At 33.4% G+C, this 7,940-nt stretch overlaps 1 non-coding gene across 1 annotated transcript; it reads left to right on the plus strand.

The window, feature by feature from the left end:
* Positions 1–5,690: 5,690 nt before the first annotated feature.
* On the plus strand, positions 5,691–5,762 carry Trnap-agg. Its single transcript has one exon. It is a non-coding gene; the product is annotated as a tRNA-Pro (tRNA).
* Positions 5,763–7,940: the final 2,178 nt, after the last annotated feature.

A 7,940-nucleotide genomic window follows, 5' to 3' on the forward strand; every position in this document is an offset into this window, starting at 1 on the left:
TAACCACCTTTTGGCACACTTTTTCAGCTTGTAAGACAGATATACTTGGGCAATCTAGACGAGACTTCTCCATGTAACCTGGTAACATGACTGAATAAACACAATTTTCTTCTGTTTTGCTGCTTCGTTCGTTTGTCAACAATTCAATTCATCAAGCGAAAGTTTCAACTGTATGAGAGAGAGATAGATGCCAAAGATACGACGAGATGAAAAAAGAGAGGTAGAGAGAGAGTAAGTATTTCGTTACTTTCTTTTCTATTTTCTTTAACTAAAATACCCTTGAGAGTTTTTCTTTATTTGATCATCTTAGCTGCCACTTGCAGTGCCAACCCGCACACACGCACATACACACACACACACAAACACACTCACACAAACCCATATATACACGTGAGGAAGAGACAGACAAATACTCCTGGCCAGGACTGACATCCTTGACTTGCTGCCGCATAGACTTTTACTTTTGGCTTTGGCAAATATCTGGCTGAGCGACGAGTGTGTATATGTGTGTGTGTGTGTGAAAGTGGGTGTGCGGGCAAGAGAGAGAAAAAAAGAAGAAAAGTTTGCCAACTTATATTGAAAAATGTTGTTAACACGCAAAAGTTTTTCGCAACGTTTACACAGGCCAACAACAACAACCTTAGCAGGAGCAATAGCAACAACAACAACAAAATCAAGCTAAACAAGTGGAATTCAATAACTGGACACACAGACACATCCACACACACACACACACACACTGCAAACAAAATAGACCCCAGCTTAGGGTCAGGTTAAAGTGCTCGGAAAGATGCTCCACACCGAAAGCAGGATGAGTACAAGAATTGACTTTAGCTTCTTCTAATTTGAATAGACTTTGTCTATTTCTCTGCTGTTGTCTGCCACTTTTCACGTGTATTTGTGTCGGTGTTAGTGTTAGTGTGTGTGTTTGTTTGTGTTTGTTAGCTTACCTTTTTTACTTTTGATATTGTTGTTGTATTTCTATATTTTAAGAGCGACCTATACAAATATTTATTTGAGGTTAAGAGCAACGCACTAAAGTTCAATTTTGTGTGCGGTAATTCAATTTGCGCAAAAGTTTTCCATGTCTATGGCCATGGGGAAATGTTGCAACTAATTTAGCCATGTTAGTTGTTTACAATATTTACATCAAAAGCTTCAAAAACTTCAATTTAGTGCTGCTTGTAATATACTCTCAAAGATACTTATTGAGATTTCAAAGCGCCAACTAACATACAATAGAAACATGCCACAAAGGTTGATAAAGCGAAATAATTTTCAAAAGCACAATTAACAATTTTGCCTACTTATTCAACCTGATCGAAACTTATTTAGATAATTATCTTAATTAAGATTAGAATACTATTAATCTGTGCCTCTTTGCTCAATAAACTCCTCAATTCAAAAACCAAATCTATTATTTCTCATGATATTAATGGATTTTAATAAAAAACGAAGTTAACACATAAAAAGTTTTTATTCTTCACTTTGGTCAAAAATTCAATTTATAAGGCATAAAAAATAATTTCAATGCTACAGAATTTAAATTTAAAAAAAAAAATATCAAATACTTACATACAGTTTGCATACTTTTAGGCATCATTATTAACTGTTTACAAATTAATAAAAAATAAGAATTAATCTTTAATTTTAATGGATTTATTTTTGGCTCGTTGAATATCTATATTATGAAAAATTGAATTGAAAATTGAAAGTAAAATATAGAAATATATGAGCAAAACTAGAACGTGTCTTTATATTGTTCCATTAATTTCAGAGAAGACAACGGAAAAAAGTTATTAGTACACGCTGAAAGAAAACAGATTGTTGTGGAATTGACCGCGGTTTTATATATTTGTGGACAGCTCTATTGTTTTATTTTTGTAAGCACGTTTTTCTTCGCCAAAGTTTTTATAAAAAGTGTGTCCATCTCTTTCTTTGAACAAAGTGATATATTGACTATACTCATTCAGGAACAGAAATGGTATTTTTCGGTAACATATTTTAAATAAAACTAAAATTATATTTTCTGCATACAAGTAGATGCCAGCTCGTTAGTTCTATGAAACATAGAGAATACAATTTAGATTTTATACAAATACACATTCATTTATATAAAGTAACATTACATAAATATAAACTACTTAAAACTAGATACCTTGATTTTCATTTTCAAATCTTTTTTCACATTTTTCTATTCATCCATTTGTTTTGTTTTTGTGGTATCTACTCTTAATACTATTTGTGCCTTAGAAATTGAATATCGACGTGGAAATTTATAATATATTTGTTACAGGCCCTAGTACTTAGCTATTTACTATTGTAAAAGCTGTTAAATTACAAAGTTATTAAATTCACAATTTTCCCTTTCAACTAATGAGATAGACAAAGGGTGTTGTCCTTTGTTTTTTATTATCGTTTTACTATAATTCAATCACAAATGATAACATTTTGCAATTTATTATTTAATCAGCTTTTCATGAAATTAAATTTTGCCAATTTGCTGCCACACACCGTTTCAGTTTGCTCTTAGCATTTTCCTTTTTATATGCCACAGAAACATTTGTGCTAATCACATGTAGTGGCTGCCGTTTGGCAGTTGCAATAACCCGTAACCAGTTTTCCGTGTTTTTTGTTGCTGGTTTTTTCTCAGTTCTTTCCTTTTTTTTTTTTGTGTCATTGCAATATCAATTCGAATGCACATTCAAATTCAAATGTGTTTGCCATTTGGTGGACGATGTCGACGAGGACTACAGGACATACGGGCAGGAAGAGATTGGGGTTTGGACTACAAGGAAGCAATGCAGCAACCAATGGCAAAGGTCAGGTTAGATGCCCAAATAGAAATTTTCGCAATTTTCTTTTTGGCATTTTGTTGTTGTTGTTGTTTTTTTTTTTGTTGTTGTTGCTTTAACACAAAATGCTTTCAAGGGTTATGTGTGGCTGGTTGTTGGTGAGAAGTTTGAGGAAAACGGAACGAAAAGCGGTTCATATTAGTAAAAGAAACAAGTTGCAAAAACTCTGTCTATGTGTGTGTAGAAAAATTGAAATGCTTTTTGCCAAGCAAAGCGGTGGTACATGTTCTAGTCTTGTTCCCTAGGTCCAATATTCCCTCAATACAATTTGGATTTGATGCATTTACATTTGCACCTGTGCCACACCCACACATCCTCACACACACACACACACACGCATTTGGGATGTGAGTTAAGGGAAAGGGAGAATTAGCGGGAATGAGTGGGTATATGGGGAGAAAGTTGGAGAGTATTCCGGGTTGTAAGCTTAAGTGCCATTACATGCAATCGAGTCGAGTTCAGTTTTGCTGCTCTCCAACTTGTGTCGGGTGTTTCGTATATTCGCATTCACATTCACATTCGCCGCTGCCTTGGTTCTTTGGTCCATAAGCGCATAATGCATATTTAAGCATATTTTGTAGTCTACTTTTACGGGCAAGAGCAACATTTCGCCCGCTTTCGGCTCTTTGGTAAAGTGCACTTCATCTAGACAATTTGTTGGGCGGTCCGAGTTCTATGAGATCAAGTAGAAAGGCAGGCAGTTGGTTTTCCAGAAGGGCGTCCGGAAATGTGAAGAAGGCGTGGTGACGCGGTCCTGTAAGTGGGTTGATTATGGGTCTGGTCTTCTGGTTTCGAGTCTGGGGTTTTGTTGTGACAGCAAAAGGCAGGCCACAATGCAAATATTTAAGCTCCGGGTTTTAGCAATATAAATAAATGGAATGCTTAGACATTTACAAAACTTCTTTCTCTCACAAAATTAGTTTTAATTCATTGACATTTGCATACTTTTCATAGTTTTGGTTAAACAAATTAGGATACTTGAAAAAAATACAAGTTAGATTTAAGACGCAATAAAGTAATAATTAAAATCTGAAATAAATATACTTAAAAAACTTTTAGAAAATATTTTTTTTGTCAATGTTTTCTGTGATAACCTTAAAATGATATTCAGGATAAACTTGGCATTGGTTAATTGACTCATCTCGCATAAGAAAGTAGCTTGTTCTGTAAATGTTAGCTAAACACAAAAATAAAATGTTAAAGTAAACACCCGATTTAGGGGTAACACATTTTCACCTTAAACAGACAAATCATCTTCTTCTAAGAAATCAATCTTTTCTAAGATTTTGCTTACTGTCGTTTTTGTCTAGGCCATCATCTATGTTGAAATTTTTGTCTCTTCTAACCACTTTCCTTTCAAGTTCACATTTGCTGCGCGGTTTTTGACTGTGGAGAGGCGGAGAGGAGAAGGAGTTGTTTTTTGTTATTTTAAGCATCGTTTTGTTGTATGCATGTAATATTTACCTTAACGGTTGCTAAAGTTTACCAACATGTTGAGCATATTGCGCTTGCCACTCACACATACACAAACACACAAACCCATATGTGTACATCCGAGTTGGGAGTCTACATACTACTTACCTACTCCACATTTGTCTATTTACCCAGGCGCGTGTTTGCCTTTCCGCCGCTCTCAAATGCAAATGTGTTGCAAACCTTTTTTTTTTTTTGTTATTTTTCGGTTTTTGTTTTGTACCTACCGTATATATATTTCTCAGTTGTAGTAACAACAAAATGTGTGCCTAATTGAAAGCACCACACCTAAAAGGAAATATTTTTAATATATCAGACTAAAAGCTTATTTCAAAGTAGAAAATAAACATTTTTACAACTTTATTTTAATATTTTAGCAAAAATACAGAATTGAGTTAAAATTAATTAATCATTTTCTATACTTCATTGTCTTATTTGGAATGTTCTGTTTATATCTATTCCAAGTAGTTTCCACTTGGATAGCTTTTTATGTGACTTACCTTAAAAAAACACCCTTTAGTCATCTCCAATCTTTAAGCTTTTACAACAATCTATGGCAGACTATATTATTCTCGACGAGCACTTGATGTTGGAAACACACATTGTATGTATGACCTCCCTTCAAGGAGCATATACTAAATCGTTTTGGACACTTTAACTATCCTTTGGGATGACCCCTTAAAAAAAAAAAGTAACAAACAAACAAAAGAGACAAAAACACACAACTATAGTAAGGAGAAAAAAGTCATGTGCCGACTTCATCTTCATCTCCAATTCCAATTCCAAGCCATATGTTTGCCCAGACAATTCGTGCGCAGAGTGCGACCAACGAATTTGATACTGGAATTGTTGCGGCTTCTGCTGTTATTTTCATTTGGATGAAACGTGTTTGGAAAATTAAAACTTCTTCTTCTACTTCCTCCTAGCTGAAAAGGAAAGTGGTTGGAAATTCTCTCATTGTTTGTTTATCATAAACAATAAAACTTATTTTGACAAGTTTTGTTTTTCTCTTTCATTTTTGCTTTTGTGTGAAAAATGATACCAACCAGCAAAGCTCATAGTTTCTTCAGTTCGTATCTCCCTCTCTCTCTCTCTCTCTTTCTCTCTATCTAGGGCATAAAACTTTTATAATTTGCATGATATGTGGCGGTCACCCAAAACTCTAGATTGGCTCTCCTAACCATCTGCCAAAAATCGTTGGCCGTTTCCTCCTTGTGGTATAATGATTAATTTTTTTTTCTAGGGCTTTAGGCAGATTCCCCAAGAAAAAGAAAAAAAAAAGCTAATATTTTAAAATTTTCTAAATTAATTTTAAATTAGTGAATTTCATATTGGGCAAATACTTTGAGATTTTGGACAACTGGCTCGTTGGTCTAGGGGTATGATTTCCGCTTAGGGTGCGGGAGGTCCCGGGTTCAAATCCCGGACGAGCCCAAATATGATTATTCCTTTTTCCTAAAAGTTAAATTTTGTTCTTGTTCTTCAAAAATTTGTCAATATTTTTCATAAGTTAATCAGAACACAACTAAAATATATATAGTTAAAATAATATTTTTTTCATCAAAATAATTATTTAAAATCATTTGCTTTATCAAAAACAGGATCAAAGATAAATTGATTGTTTATCGACGATTTTGATTTTCGATGGACGAACGGTCAAAATAGGTACTGAAATTTATACTTAATATTGTCTTAAAAAAAAAACGGAAATGAATTGTACTGGTATGCCTTATGTTAAGTAGTTTAACATTTAGTTAACAAAGGAAAAAAAAAGATTCATCATCAATTATAAAAATAATTTGCATCATATCAGTAAAGTTTTAAAATACAACACATAATTTATTCAAGCACCAACTAGAAAAATATAAAAAACTTTCACTCAAAACTTTATTAATAGATTATTAGTTTGTTTACAGTTCGAGTAAGTACATACATAAATTAGGATAATTTGTCTGAACCACCTAAATAGGAATTCTTGCATTCATTTTAGAGTTTATATTCTCGAATTAATGTTCAGTATTGAATTTAATATCTGGCTACTTTATTGCCAGCATTTTTCTTTGGCATGTAAAGGAAACATTTTTATATGTACCTATGTATATGCATTTTGGCTATACGTTTTTTGTTACCGTGCATCAGAACCAATTTGGGCACCATATTCAATACAAATTTTTGTTTCTTTTTTTACTGCCAGATGGGCGATTGGGCTGACCGCTTAAAAAAAAAATTCAATGCTGAATTTTTCATGGATCAAGCGACAAGACTGGTAGAGAGGAAAAGTGTAAATTGGGAGTTGGCGAGGGACAACAGGAGGACGATGTCGACTCAACGGCTACTCAGCACAGGAATTATTAACGCAATGTGCCGCATTTACATGCAGCCGGCTTTCCCTTCCCTCTCTCCCACAGTCCCTTTCTGTATACATTTTTCCTACTGACAAGTGAATGGAGAAGGGCAAGGGATGCAACCCCTGAATGCATCGTAAATTTTTTAGCCAAATATTGAATTGTAGCCGCTGTTGGTAGGAGAAAAATACAGTGTTACATGAAATTGCATACTCTAACAATTTGACTTTAATAACTGCAGCTTATACTATATTAAATAATATTATTAAAGCAAAATGACTACAAAAACAGTTACTAAGGAGGTAATTACAGTTGCCCATCACTGGACAGACACTTATAATATTATAATATAATATTGCAGTTAAATTAAAAATTGTGAAACGGCTGGATTAATTTATGCAGTTGCATTTCTTTCTCACCAAAACTGCAGCAATTTATGTAGATAATTAATTTTCGGGTAAGTTTATTATTGTTGCCAATAGAGTTGTATATATAAAATATAAATTTTAAAATGATTGATGTCCTATCCAAATCTGTCCCCATTTTCATCAAACCGTAACGCTCATTGGTAATATCTTTAAAAATATGCTTAGTTTAATTTAATTGTTTGGCTTGGTTTGAAGTCCCTATTTTCTTACACATTTCCTTTATAATTAATTAATAATAACCTGAGATGATTTTCAAACATTTTATTGCTTATTTGATATTAGAGAGTATCAATTTTTCGTCAAAGTTTCTTTCATGCTGATTTTCTTCTTGTGAATGAGAATTTTATTTAATTTCATTGAATTTTTGCTTGTTTTCTTATCAAAGAGGCAAATATAATTAATAGCATTGTGTAACTACGTGGCGTATGCGCAATTTTTATATTCGCAGTAAAATAAGAGCTAAAAATCTGATAGAGAAAACACCCTTGCAATGCAATGAAAACGACTCATGCTCAACTTTTCATGCTCGATAAATGCATTTGTGCATATAAATTGCTTATTTATTGTTTGGTTTTAACGTTGGCAAAAATTTTCCAATAGCATAGATTTTTCTCATATTTTTTCTTCCCTTTTTTGCCCTCCTCCCTTTTTGTTTTCATTTCAAATTTTTTTCTTTCATATTTTAATTGCCATTTTGCCTGTTTAAATGCATTGGAAACTGAAGCCAGGTCCCAAAAACCCAGACCCCTAAAAGCAAAAGGAAAAAACTCAGTCACGCAGTGCCAGGAAATTGTATCTAAATTCAATTTATGCCCTCATTCTCTCATGTGCGTTTGGTG

Source organism: Drosophila willistoni (assembly GCF_018902025.1).
Source record: "Drosophila willistoni isolate 14030-0811.24 chromosome 2R unlocalized genomic scaffold, UCI_dwil_1.1 Seg200, whole genome shotgun sequence".
NCBI lineage: Eukaryota > Metazoa > Arthropoda > Insecta > Diptera > Drosophilidae > Drosophila > Drosophila willistoni.